Consider the following 15,773-nt stretch of genomic DNA (forward strand, 5'->3'; position numbering starts at 1 on the left):
TGAGGGTACAGGCATTAGGATACTGTAACTATGGACTAACTTCGGAGTCAACCCGTCTGGGGTCTCCTCCTGCGTTAGTCTCCTGCCGAAAGGGGAGATGTGTGACAGACCTAGCCGGGACAGAGGCTTTTAAAGAGGACTGAATGTTAGCCTCTTGTCTTCTGATGGGCCCTGGATTTTAAGGGAACAATGCTCTTTGCGAGGTGTATGCCTGGAGACCTTGAAGTAATGTTACTTTGGATTCAGGTCCATGTCCCCCCAAAACACAAAACTCTGGGAACCCTGTATATGCCATATTATAAATAATGACTGCTTCATAATGTTGGGGCTCATAGAAGATGCTGATGTCATCTACTCCAGCCACCTGTCTATTGTCTGCTATAATGTGTTTATTGTAAATAAAGCTAGTGTGGGCTCTAATGCCGCGTACACACCATCACTTTATGTGATGAAAAAAAATGACGTTTTTAAAAACGTCACTTTAATTGACTGTGTGTGGGGGAAAACGTTGTTTTATGTCTTGTAAAAAACGACCAAAAAAAATTGAAAATTGAAGCATGCTTCAATTTTATGTGTCGTTTTTCAAAAGTGCACTTTTTACTTCACAGAAATTGACCGTGTGTAGCAAAAAACGTCGTTTTGTAAGACGTTTTTTCATCCACGCATGCCCAGAAGCTACTTCAATGGTAAAACGTGGTGGAACGTAACCTCACTTTGCAAGAACATTGTGAGAAAAACGATGGTGTGTAGGCAACTTCGTCTTTGAAAATTGAAGTTTCAAAAACGTCATTTTTTACTTCACAGAAAGTGTCGTTTTTTTTCATCACATAAAGTGATGGTGTGTACGGGGCATAAGAGTATTTCACCAATTGTTGTTTGTGTTAATTAACTCTGCTATTGTGTGAAGTTTTCCTGTGTTTCTATTTATGATGATGTTGATTGTGTCTTCTGAGCCAAAAGACGACAAGTCTGTCCTAAAGGTCATGTCTCTGAGTCACCTAGGCTGTCTAAAGGATTAGATAATTAGCTCATGTTAATTAGGTTTTTGGTTACAGTTTGTATTGTCATCCTTGTGTATATATTTGTGTGAGATCTCGAATAAAAGGCTATTCCTGATGTACTCCAAGACTGGTGTTGTCTGGTGACTGGGTGGGTTAAAGAGTCTTGGATAGTGCTGGTTCTAGACAAAGGAAGCATTGACGGGGGACATAGTCCTGGGTTCATCACACCCCTGTCCAACTGAAACACCAGACTAAGCCCATGCCACTAATACACGTCACCCCCAACTAATGACAATGATAATTGTTAGTGGCTTTCTTTGGCAGTTGGGGGGTTAAATTTGTGTCCTCCCACAAAAGTACTAAAGCAAACTGTAAAACTGCGTAGCCCCTCGATTTCTGCACCGAAGATAATGCAGGCCGTGAAATTCAGTATCCCTCCTATAGTAATGCAGGTTGTGAAATTCAGTGAATAAATAAAAGGATGGCGCTAATTCAACATCTCTTAAATAAATCAAAAAAGAAAAGTCCCCATAACATCTTCAGAAGTGTTCAATATTGTGAAATGAGTGAAAATAAAAAGTCTGTCCTTCACCAACACTCATGTGAGAGAGAAAACTCACTAAGATGACATATTGCTAAATCAACAATTGCATAGATATCATAAATGTGAACAGGTAAGCAACATCAGAGAAAAATGGTCCATGGCTTGTCTGATATCAGCTGCTAGATCTTGCAATTCTTATGCAGGCAGACACTCAAATGAAGCAGAGTAGAATGACATAGCACAATACAGCCTGTACAAATATGCCAATAATATTGCCTGAAGTTTGCACTTACACCTGTTGGTGCTATAGGCTAGCACTTGCATGGACAGCTCACTAGTAGGTAAAACCACACTGTATCCCCGACTCTCGGCGTCCGTTCCACTGCTTCACCCCCGGAAGGATTTACCCCCTTCCTGAACAGAGCACTTTTTGCGATACGCACTGCGTCGTTTTAAATGACAATTGCATCGTCGTGCAACGTTGCACCCAAACAAAATTAACGTCCTTTTTTTCCCCACAAACAGAGCTTTCTTTTGGTGGTATTTGATAACCTCTGCATTTTTTTTTTTTTGCGCTATAAACAAAAAAAGTAACAATTTTGAAAAAAAAAAACAATATTTTTTACTTTCTGCTATAATAAATATCCCCCAAAAATATATAAAAAAAACGAATTTCTTTCTCAGTTTAGGCTGATATGTATTCTTCTACATATTTTTGATAAAAAAATAAATAAAAAATCGCAATAAGCGTATATGGATTGGTTATTGAAAAGTTATAGCGCCTACAAAATAGGGGCTAGATTTATGGCATTTTTATTATCATTATTTTTTTTTATTAGTAATAGCTAGCGATCTGCAATCTTTATCGTGACTGCGACATCATGGCGGACACTTTTGACACTATATTGGGACCATTGCTATAAAAATGCACTGATTACTGTGTAAATGACACTGGCAGGGAAGGGGTTAAACACTAGGGGTTAAGTGTGTCCTAGGGAGTGATTCTAACTGTAGGGGGATGGTCTCACTAGAACAGTGATGGCGAACCATGGCACCCCAGATGTTTTGGAACTACATTTCCCATGATGCTCACGCATTCTGCAGTGTAGGTGAGCATCATGGGAAATGTAGTTCCAAAACATCTGGGGTGCCAAGGTTCGCCATCACTGCACTAGAACATGACAGAGATCACTGCTCCCAATGACAGAGCAGTAGATCCCTGTCATGTTGCTAGGCAGAACAGAGAGATGCCTTGTTTACATAGGCATCTCCCCGTTCTGCCGCTCTGCGACACGATCGCAGGCCCCTGGCGGTCATTGAGTCCACGGAACCCACCAAAATGCAGGAAAAAAGGGGGGTGAGTGGCGCTGCCGCCCACTGGGTTAAAGGTGTGGTACTCAAGGTGCTAGGAGCATTTAGGCAATAGGATTAAAAATATATATATACTGCTTGCACTAATAAATCCTCCTCGCAACTCAGGTGATGCTTTAATCAACTAGATGCTTCACAGTGTAAGTGAATGTAACCAACAAATAAGCACATCAAGGCTAGATAAACCAAAACTAGATAAAGGAAAAGAAAAGGTAATAAAACAAAAACTGCCCCTGAAGTGAGAGCCACCCTGTGAATCGTTCTTCCCAGGTATGTATTGCTCTGATGTGTTCAGTAGGTATGGGTGATCTCACTGGGTTTAGGTGCCTATTATAATAAGTGGGGGTGAATTCCTTGAGGTTATGATAACCTGTGAATGTAAGTGCTAAGCTTGGTGAAATACTTCTAACGAATAATTGATGTGAAGCATGAACCTTTTGTGTACTATCAGAAAACACAAAATCGTGTCAAATTGCGCGATGCGACATATACACATCACAATCCCTCAACGGAGTAGTATGAAAAACAAAGCAGTAAAGAATTGTATAAATATTTTTTTTTAGAAAGTATAAAAAATAAAAAAATATATATGTAGGGGATCTGTCCTTCAGTTCAGGGACAGAGTTCCCTGTATAGAGGCCGTTTGGAATGTCCTGTGATGAGATCTCCTATTATGGGCTGTGTCCTGCCCAGTGCATACAAGGAAGAAAAACAGATATATATATATATAGAGATCCACAGTGTCTTTGCTTGATAGATATATAACAACTCTAATATATAATGTAATCAGCAGACAACAGTTAAATTAATCCATTTCCATCTCCGTTAATGTGACTTTTTGTGAGTATCCTGGAAACCTGGTGGTACTTCAACAAATCAGGGTGACTTTCGGTGCTCCCCCTTTGGTTCCCCATATAACAACTCTAATATATGATGTAATCAGCAGACAACCCTTAAATTAATCCATTTCCATCTCTGTTAATGTGACTTTTTGTGAGTATCCTGGAAACCTGGTGGTACTTCAACAAATCAGGGACTTTTGGTGCTCATCCTTTGGTTCCCCACTTTACCACATCCAGGTACCCCTGCAGGGGTGTCAGGCAGAAAGTGAAAGGATTCTCTCTCCTCACATGGCTCCTCTCGCTCCGCTCAGGGTCCAGGGATCCCAGTCCACCACTGTAGGCTCGCAGGTTCTGTGTCCCAGTTCCTGGTATCCTCACACAAATGGAAAGCTTTCTATTTTTGTGAGGATACCTGGAACTGGGACACAGAGCTAGGGAGGCATAACCTGCGATACACAAGTAAAATACGCAAGATACCAGAGCAACAGCTATCCAAACAGTATTAAAAATAACTAAGTGTACATGGTGATATGTACAGTCAGGGAAAATAAGGGAGAGTCCAGGCTTTTAATAATATGATATAGGGAGTCCGGGGGCTGGAGAAGGATGGTATAGCAGGGGTTAAAGTTGCATTCTCAGGGCTGCCATCAGAGGGGAACAGAGACCAAGTTTCAATTCTACAGGGGATAGCTTGATGAAGGAGTGCGGCTGCCATGACACACGCATCCTGTACCTCGCGAAACGCGTTGCATTCCCAGTGACCTCAGAATCCCTCGCCTGCCATTCCAACTGCGCTCCAAGCCTCATTCTGGAATTCCTCCTCCATCGCAGCCGGCTTCATCTCCATCTATCAGTGGTGTGAGTGAATTTTCAGCAGCACAGCGCCCCAGCAGGACCTGAAGTGGACTGACAGACTTGATGACCTCCCTCCCCTGTTTGGGAATTGTTTTATGCCTAATTGTCACCATCTAAATGTGAGTGGCCTATGTTTACTACTCAATTAAGATTATTTTAAAACTGCTACACCCAGAGGAGCCTCTTTGCTTTTGGTGGACTGGGATCCCTGGACCCTGAGCATAGCGGGAGGAGCCGCGTGAGGAGAGAAAGAACCCACTCACTTTCTGCCTGACACCCCTGCAGGGGTACCTGGATGTGGTAAAGTGGGGAACCAAAGGATGAGCACCAAAAGTCACCCTGATTTGTTGAAGTACCACCAGGTTTCCAAGATACTAGTACAAAAAGTCACATTAACGGAGATGGAAATGGATTAATTTAACTGTTGTCTGCTGATCACATCATATATTAGAGTTGTTATATATCTATCAAGAAAAGACACTGGCCCAGATTCTCAAAGGGCTTACAACGGCGCAGCGCCATGTACGCCGTCGTAAGTCCTAATCTGGGCCGTCGTATCTATGCGACTGATTCTTAGAATCAGTTACGCATAGATATCCATTCGATCCGACAAGCGTAAGTCTCTTACACCATCGGATCGTAAATGCAATTTTTTTCCCCGCTAGGTGGCGCTTTCCCCGTCGAGTATGCAAATTCGCTAGATACGCAAATTCCCGAACGTACGCGCGGCCGACGCAGTAAAGTTACGACGTTTACGTTAGGCTTTTCCCGGCATAAAGTTGCCCCTGCTATATGAGGCGCAGCCATTGTTAAGTATAGCCATCGTTCCCGCGTCGAAAATTTATAAAATTACGTCGTTTGCGTAAGTCGTCCATGAATGGTGCTGGACGTAATTTACGTCCACGTCAAAACCAATGACGTCCTTGCGATGTCATTTAGAGCAATGCAGGCCGGGAAATTTTGGGAACGGCGCATGCGCAGTTCATTCGGCGCGGGGACGCGCTTCATTTAAATGAAACACGCCCCCTACCTGCCGAATTTGAATTCCACTGGATGATTTGCGCTACGCCGCCGCAACTTTACAGGCAAGTGCTTTGTGAATAAAGCACTTGCCTGAAAAACTTGCGGCGGCGTAACGTAAACGAGATACGTTACGCCCGCACATTTTTTGCGCCCATCTACGAGAATCTGGGCCACTGTGCATCTATTTATACCCGTTTTTCCTTCCTTGTATGCACTGGGCAGGACACAGCCCATAATAGGAGATTTTATTACAGGACATTAGAAGATCTCATCACAGGACATTCCAAACTGGCTCTATACAGGGAACTCTGTCCCTGAACTGAAAAACAGATTCCCTACATATATATTTTTTTATACTTTCTAAAAATATATATTTATACAATTCTTTACTGCTTTGTTTTTCATACTATTCCGTTGAGGGATTGTGATGTGTATATGTCCCATCGCGCAATTTGACACGATTTTGTGTTTTCTGATAGTACACAAAAGGTTCATGCTTCACATCAATTATTCGTTAGAAGTATTTCACCAAGCTTGGCACTTACATTCACAGGTTATCATAACCTCAAGGAATTCACCCCCACTTATTATAATAGGAACTTAAACCCCCTGAGATCACCCATACCTACTGAACACATCAGAGCAATACATACCTGGGAACAACGATTCACAGGGTGGTTCTCACTTCAGGGGCGGTTTTTTGTTTTATTTCCCTTTTCTTTATCTAGTTTTGGTTTATCTAGCCTTGATGTGCTTATTTGTCACATTAACTTACACTGTGAAGCATCTATTTGATTTAAGCATCACCTGACTTGCGAGGAGGATTTATTAGTGCAAGCAGGTATATATATATTTTTAAACCTATTGCTTAAATGCACCTAGCACCTTGAGTACCACACCACTAACCCAGTGGGCGGCAGCGCCACTCACCCCACTTTTTTCCTTTATATTATCCAAATACCTAGACCCTGGTTTCAGGGACTTTGAGGGGAGGCAGCAGCTGAATTACGTCCTGAGCGCGGACATATTTAATTACTAATACCAAAATCCAATCCTCCAATGTTAAAGGTTCGTTTTTTATTAGATCAATTGATTGCTGTAAGCTAGAGCATTTAAATATCACTTACCTTGTTTTTCCTTTTGACCTCCAAAATACAGTAATCCAGGTTTGAAAATGCAATTTCCTGTCACTCCTCTTCTTGCTTTCCACCAGCATCTGAGCCGTTTTGCATGGTGGAAAGCAGAATGTGCTCACCCCCCTCCCTATGACTACAGCCCTGCCTGAAGATGCTCTCTTATCCCTCACAGGCATGGAGGCGAAGCCTAATGGGAACTGTAGCTCCCATTAGGCCGTGATGTAGCAAGAAAGAATGCGCACCGCAAACCAGGAAGTCAGTGAAAATAATGATTCAGGAGTGACGGAGGTGAATAAAACAGCTCGATTTCAACAGGTATCAAACTAGTTATAATGCAAAACATTACTTTTTACTTTATCAGCTACTGTCAGACTTTAATTTAAGAGGAAAATATTTTGGTCTTTACAACCCCTTTAAGGGAAAACGGAGGTTGGTATTTAAACAGCACCATCTAATGGTCAAAATATAACATCACACTCTGAATGCTTTCATCTTAGTGGACCACATCCTATAGAGCAGTGTTTTTCAACTCCAGTTCTCAAGGCACACCAACAGGTCATGTTTTCAGGCTTTCCATTATTTTGCACAGGTGATTTGATCAGTTTCACTGCCTTAGTAATCACCACAGCCGTTTCATCTAAAGGAAATCCTGAAAACATGACCTGTTGGTGTGCCTTGAGGACTGGAGTTGAAAAACACTGCTATAGAGAGCTCTGGAAAATCAGAACTCCTATGAAGAGCTCACAAGATGAATAGCATAAGTAGTGATGCTGATATTTAATCAGATTCTGATCACATGGGTGGGTAAATAATTAATAGACAATAAAAAAATATATAAAAAAATTATCTATAAAAGTTCTAAATATCCTTCCAATTGTATATATTATGTTGGCTAATGCCATATAATGCAATGGACAATCCATAATAAAAATCTATACAAAAAAAAATCAATATTCCATGCCGGCTAGACATTGTGTATTTGCAGATGTTATATAATGCAAATGAATTAATCCAGTTTCAATTAATATTAAAATAGGAATTTACCCCCGGAGCATATATATATAAAAAAGACCCCTCTAGACATCACCCCCTTAATTAATCCAATAGATGATAATTAAGCGGGTGATGTCTACAGGGGGTCTTCTTTAATTATATGGCCTGGGGGTAAATTTCTATTTTAATATTGATTAAAACTCACTAATAATTAGATACGTAGCAATTAAGTCTATATTAAGTCCAGGTGGAACTAAGGAACCAATCTGGTGTATCCACCATGTTTCATTTTGAAATATTTGTTTAAGGTGATCACTCCCCCTCCAATGACTATAGACCCCATCAATGCCTATAAATTTGAGGCCTGTGGCGTCTCTATTATGTTTTAATCTAAAGTGTTGGGAGACATTGGGGTTAATTTACTAAAGGCAATGAGCAAATACTTTGCTGACTTCCATCATATAGTCACATGCAAGCATAAATGCGGTTTTGTTTTATTTTCCTTGCACGTGATTGGGTACTCTTTGCAAAGTGAAGCCTTACCTCATTTACTAAGCTCTGGAGCAACTGCACTTTGCAAAGTGCACAGTCTATCTGCCTTTAGTAAATCAACCCCATTGTGTTTTATACATCCCTTTTTTTATAGTGCTTACATGTTCGTTAATTCTCTTGAACAGGGGCCGGGTAGTCATTCCTACATATTTAAGCCCACAAGGGCATGTAAGGAGGTAGGCAACAAACCTAGTGTGGCACATAATAAATGTGTCTATTTTGTATTTCTGTTCTGCACAGCCAAAAAAATCTTCTGTTTTTCTTCTCTTGTCCGGCCCGTGGGCCAATCGCGGCCTGTGGTCCGGTTTTGAACGGCCCGCCTGGTTATCTAAACATATATATCTTTTGTGGCCCCCCGACGATCTCCCAGCACAGGGGCCACAAAAGATATATAGGCTGGCTGCCTAGGAGGGAGGAGACGGGACGAGTGCTCTGCACACAGGAGGAGTATTTCCTGTTAACACGGCAGCCATTGGATGACTGTTCTGTCCATCAAAGGAGGCGGGACTTTCTATTAAGAAGGAGATTCTTCTGTAGGATATCTTTGGCGCTCGTCCTGCCCTCTCCATGTCCCCTTCAAGCCTGCACTGATGGCAATGGTGAGTGCATTCCTGGCAATGGTGGGGCTGTATTCCTGGCAATGGTGGGTGCATTCCTGGCAATGGTGGGGCTGCATTCCTGGCAATGGTGGGCCTGCATTCCTGGCAATGGTGGGGCCTGCATTCCTGACAATGATGGGTGCTGCATTCCTGGCAATGGTGAGTGCATTCCTGGCAATGGTGGGTGCTGCATTCCTGGCAATAGTGCGTGCTGCATTCCTGGCAATGGTGGGTGCTGCATTCCTGGCAATGGTGGTGAGTGATATACAAATTGAGGTTGGCGCCATCAGTTATTAAAACACACATCACATGAAATTCAGTATCCCTCCTATAATAATGCAGGCTGTGAAATTCAGGAGGGATAATCAATTTCACAGCCTGTATTATAGGAGGGATACTTAATTTCATGGCCTGTAATATTATAGGAGTGATACTGAAAGTGGAGTTCCACCCAAAAGTGGAACTTTCGCTTTAAGCACTCCTCGCCCCCTTACATTCCACATTTGGCATATCATTTTTGGGGGGGGGGGGAATAGGGGCATCGTTAGGAGTAGAACTTCCTGTCCCACTTCCTCCTTCCGCCCAGGCGACTCCTCCTCTCGCCTTAGGCGGCCCCTCCCTCTAGGCGATCTCCTGGGACATGTGACAGGCCCAAGAGATCGCCTGTCCACTCCGGGAGTGTAGCGTGGCTCGCGCTTACGCCGTACGTGCCCGGCCGTGAATCCGAAAGCGGTCACGGCCGTGTGCCCAGAGTGGCAATGGAGGCGCCGGCGGAGAGGAGCGACGCTCCGTTCGGCCGCATCGCTGGACCGTGGAACAGGTAAGGGTCTGTTTATTAAAAGTCAACAGCTACACTTTTTGTAGCTGCTTACTTTTAATAAACATAAAAAAACTGGAACTCCGCTTGAATTTCACGGCCTGTATTATAAGAGGGATACTGAATTTCACAGCCTGTAATATTATAAGAGAGATACTTAATTTCACGGCCTGTAAGAGGGATACTGGAATTTAGTATTATTGTTATTATCATCATACAGGATTTATATAGTGTGGTGCGATCGTGGACAGGCCAGCCCACGCCGCACATGACCCCCAATCACAGGGCGCGGGACACTGAACATGGTGGCCGGAGAGCAGGGACACAGGTAATTAAAATTAGGAGGAGGCAGCCAGTAGTGACACACACTGTCTCAAAAGTTTGCCGCCCTAAATGTGTGGCTAGAAAAATTTAACTCAGGTGTCATAAACCAGAGTTAAAGTGGATTTTTTTTATGTCACGATGTAGAGTATACGATTTCCTATCATCTGTGCCCAGTCTTGCCACACAGAGTTAATCCAGCTCTGAGCAATCATCTTTTATTGTTCAGTGAAATACAACAGACTTCCAGATAAAAACCAAAGTCCTTGCTTCTGGAAAAAAAAAGGGCACAATTCACATCCCCTCCCCTGTGTTTTGATTAAATGTTTATAAAATATGAGGTGAGGCACAGTTCAGTGCCATGAGAAAATGCAACAGCCATCAGAATATACATAGAGCTGGAGGGAAGAGGGGAGGGGGATGTGAATTGAGCACTTTTTACAGAAGCTGTGTATGTCTGCAAGCAGTGCACGAGATATGTAAATAACCTGTCACTCAAGCAAGGACTTTGGTTTTTATCTGGAAGTCTGTTTTATTTCCCTGAACAATAAAAAGAGGATTGCTCAGAGCTGGATTAACTCTGGATTAAATCTGTGCCCAAGACTGGGCACAGATGATAGGAAATCTTATTCTCTACATTGTGACATCGGAAAAAATTTTTTGGGGTTTACATCCACTTTAAGTTATGTTTTAACAGGGGGGGCAGGGGGCAAACACTTTTTCACACAGGGCCATGTGGGTTTGGAGTTGTTTTTCCTTAATAAAAACCTTCCTTTAAAAACTGCATGTTGTGTTTACTTGTGTTATCTTTGACTAATATTTAAATTTGTTTGATGATCTGAAACAAAGTGTGACAAACGTGCAAAACAATGAAAAATCAGGAAGGGGGACAACACGTTTTTACACAAATGTACATGCTGGTTCTGATGCTAAAATGAAATTCAGGATCTGCTTAGTTACATCTCCTTAGTCCTTTACCTGTTGGTTATCAATGTGTAATTGCTACTATTTGTGGTACACCACAGAGGAATAGGTGGTTTGCTGCTTGTAGTGGTTTACTACTGATGTTTTTTAACAAATACTGCCAGGTATGTCTCCAGCCTTTCAGCTTATCTGTGAGCCAGTAGCAATCAGCTTTCCCAGAGACCTGTAACATTCACTAAGGTGAGGGCAGGTAGGTATAATTTATCCTAAAATAGTGCACTCTATGGTCATAATGAAATGTAACTCTCTCCAGCCCTCAACACCAGCACCACTTTGCAGGTGGATGAGAGTCACCTGCGTCTACAACAGAGACAGGTCCTATTTGGCCCCAAAGGAACCACTATGTATTTAACTGCCAGAAGAGGCAGACTAAGGAAACCTAACTACAATAATCATCTGGGGCGATAGTGGACTGGTGGTAGCTGGCATGTCGGCCAAAATGCATGGCGAGTTGCCAGAGGTCGTGGCAAATGGGCAGAGACTGTAAAATAAATGGCTCAAGGAGGTCAACCAAAGCATTTTTCTAATGCAGGCTGTACAATACAAAACTTAGACGGGACTCGCTTAAAAGGAAAACAAAAACAATACAAGACCGCATGGCTTCACACACAAAGGAAAACAAAAATGGTGCCTACTAGAGAAAACGCTAACAAGACCAAAATTGCTCCTCTACAAATCATAATCACCTTTTTAACACAGAACAGATCGTACTACTTAACTCACACTAAACATTGGAATCTGTCCCTAAAGCAGAGAAATTCCACCAGAACCAAAAACACAGCAGACACGAAATGGAAGTTGCAACAAATGAAAATCAAGCCACGAGAAGATGGCCAACGAAAGCCGGACCACGACCACATGGTAGATGAAATCTGGACTACAGCAAAATAGCTGATGAAAGCCAGGCCACAACCACATGGTACAACAACAAAATGGCCGACGTTAATCGGGCCACATGGTGAATTTAACACAAGCAAATGCAATTGCTGATCCTGCCAAAACCATCACAAACCGAGATTTCTTCACTAGAAAACCAAAATGTATCCATACAAAAACTGACTACACAATTGAGACACCAAATGAACACTTAAACCATAGATAAACTACTAGGGCCCTTGGCCAACCAAACAACACAGGCTCTCCAATTAAACAACGTTACATAAAACACAAAATAACACGGCTCAAACATATACTCTTGTTTCCAAATAAAGCTCATATACTTACTCTGCCATCAGCTTCCACAAGAAACAAGACATTTGAGAAATACCCACAGGGCGTAGCCCTTTCGACAAACAGCTCCTATTGTAAGTGATGGAACACTCATGCCTGGTCGCCTTTCCCCCTCTCAGCTACATGGCAGCAGCCAGTTTCAAAACAAATTCAATCATCAGTTACTTACACAAACTGCTCAGTCACACACAACACACAGTCTGCCCACACAAACATTTCAGGTTGCATTAAATGGGTCCCATAGGGGAGGCAAATATCCCAATCAATACTGACAAATCATACACAACAATCAATCAAAATCCCACCATTATACCAAAGCATGAAAAACGTGAATCCGCTCTCTCCCTCCTCCTTGATCCGATGCAAAGGAGGCTCTCTTCACTCCTACATCTCTGGCTCACCATTTTGTTATGGAAATATGGCTATACACAATGCGTAATCCATATCTCCTGTGCTAATAAGCACTCTTTCAGTCTAATGGTATAATGCATCTTACTATCACTCCGTTTCCCGCATATCCCCAAATCAACAGACATGACCACAGCTTACGTGCTTACATCCTCAGGTCAACCAACTGGCCTGAACCTCAGAGTACTATTTATATAACAATAAGCCAATCAAGCACAGGCAATCCTTCCAACAGGAGTGGGTTATACAACAACCAATGAACAATGAGTAGGGGAGTCTTATGGGCGTGTCTGGGCAGGGACAGTGTGTACGATTTCCCTCCCCATGTACCTGTCTTCAACTAGACAAAGGAAGCCGCATGGCAGGGAAATCATGGATGCTCTCCCTGACAATAACAATTCAAAGGCTCCCATTTTTACAGTTGGCATGAATCCTTATTCTGCGTTGTTCAGAGAACAATGCATACCCAGATTAAACTACCGTTCCTGTGGATGGGAGATTATCTGCAGGGACACGCCACGGTCCCGCCATGGGCTGATCAGACACACAGAAAGACAAGCGCGTGCATCCCCCCATAACCGATAATGTCCTTGTAGAGTGAACACATCCCCCTCAGACGATTGTCCCGTGCATCGCACAGGGGCCTTTAGCTGGCAGACATATCTCCACTCTTTAGTCTGGGTGAAAGTTATAGGGTCTACAAGCTATGGTACCAATTACTGAAAATTGATCAATTTGATCACACCCGATGTACTGACAGCCTCTCTCATTTCTTGAGACCCTAACATGCCAGAAAAGTACAAATACCCCCCAAATGACCCCTTTTTGGAAAGAAGACATTCCAAGGTATTTAGAAAGAGGCATGGTGAGTTTTTAGAAGTTGTAATTTTTTCCTACAATTCTTTGCAAAATCAAGATTTTTTTTTTTTTTCACAAAATGTTCATATTCGCCGGTTATTTCTCACACACAGCATATGCATAACACTAATTACACCCCAAAACACATTCTGCTATTCCTCCCGAGTATGCCGATACCAAATGTGTGAGACTTTTACACAGCGAGGCCACATACAGAGGCCCGACATGCAGGGAGCACCATCAGGCGTTCTGGAACACCCAGACCAATTCTGACATTCCTCTCCTACATGGAAAAATCACCATTTATTTGCTAGAAAATTACATAGAACCCCAAAACATTATATATGCTTTTTTAGCAAAAACCCTAGAGAATACAATGGCGGTCGTTGCAACTTTTTATCGCGCACGTTATTTTCGCAGCAATTGTTCGAATGCGTTTTTTTTGGAAATAAAACGGTTTTGTGCTTTTAAAAAAAACAAAACATTAAAGTTAGCCCAATGTTTTTGCATAATATGAAAGATGAAGTTACGCCGAGTCAATAGATACCCAACATGTCACCCATCAATATTGCACACGCTTGTGGAATGGCGCCAAACTTCGCTACTTAAAAATCCCCATAGGCGACGCTTTAAATATTTTTACTGGTTACATCTTTTTAGTTGGAGAAGAGCTCTAGGGCCAAAAGTATTGCTCTTGCTCCAACGTTCGCAGCGATACCTCACATGTGTGGTTTGAACACCGTTTTCATATGTGGGCGGGACTTACGTGTGCGGTCGCTTCTGTATACGAGCACGCAGGAACAGGGGCGCTTTAAAAAAAAAAATTATTTTTATTGTTCATTTCACTTTATTTATTTTAGTTTGATACGTTTTTCCCCAAAAATAAATGTTTTGATCACTTTTATTCCTATTACAAGGAATGTAAACATCCCTTGTAATAGGAATATAGCATGACAGGTCCTCTTTACAGTGAGATGTGGGGTCAATAAGACCCCACATCTCATCTCTAGGCTGGGAAGCCTGAAAAAAAATAAAAAAAAATAAAACGATCCTGGTTTCGATCGTAGCGGTGAGTCAGAAGAGGCACCGGAGGGAGAAGGGAGGGGAGACGTCCCCTTTCGCCTCCCGTAAGAACAATCAAGAGGCGGAACAGCCGACATGATTGTTCTCATGGTGTAGGGAATCGCCGGCTGAAAAAAATGATATCTGAATGATGCCTGTAGCTGCAGGCATCATTCAGATATCCCTGCACAAAGTCAAGGACGTCATGACGGCCGGCGGGCGGGAAGTGGTTAAAACGCATTTTTTTCCCAGAGTATTTTCTGGGTACTGCAGAGTATTAGCCGGGGTATTGCAGAGTATTGGTGTTGGGGTATTGCAGAGTATTGGTGCGGGGGTATTGCAGAGTATTGGTGCGGGGGTATTGCAGAGTATTGGTGCGGGGGTATTGCAGAGTATTGGTGCGGGGGTATTGCAGAGTATTGGTGCGGGGGTATTGCAGAGTAATTGCGCAGAGTAATTGTGCAGGGGTATTGCAGAGTATTGCCGGGGAGTAATGCAGAGTATTGCCGGGGAGTAATGCAGAGTATTGCGCAGGGGAGTAATGCAGAGTATTGCGCAGGGGGGTATGCAGAGTATTGAGCAGGGGGGGTATGCAGAGTATTGCGCAGGGGGTGGTATGCAGAGTATTGCGCAGGGGGTATGCAGAGTATTGCGCAGGGGGGTATGCAGAGTATTTCGCAGGGGGGTATGCAGAGTATTGCGCAGGGGGGTATGCAGAGTATTGCGAAGGGGGGTATGCAGAGTATTGCGCAGGGGAGGTATGCAGAGTATTGCGCAGGGGGGTATGCAGAGTATTGCGCAGGGGGGTATGCAGAGTATTGCGCAGGGGGGTATGCAGAGTATTGCGCAGGGGGGGGGTATGCAGAGTATTTCGCAGGGGGGGTATGCAGAGTATTTCGCAGGGGGTATGCAGAGTATTTCGCAGGGGGGTATGCAGAGTATTGCGCAGGGGGGTATGCAGAGTATTGCGAAGGGGGGTATGCAGAGTATTGCGCAGGGGAGGTATGCAGAGTATTTCGCAGGGGGGTATGCAGAGTATTGCGCAGGGGGGTATGCAGAGTATTGCGCAGGGGGGTATGCAGAGTATTGCGCAGGGGGGGTATGCAGAGTATTTCGCAGGGGGGGGGGGTATGTAGAGTATTTCGCAGGGGGGGGGTATGCAGAGTATTTCGCAGGG

The sequence above is a fragment of the Rana temporaria genome, chromosome 13 (genome assembly GCF_905171775.1).
Source record: "Rana temporaria chromosome 13, aRanTem1.1, whole genome shotgun sequence".
Taxonomy (NCBI): Eukaryota; Metazoa; Chordata; class Amphibia; order Anura; family Ranidae; genus Rana; species Rana temporaria.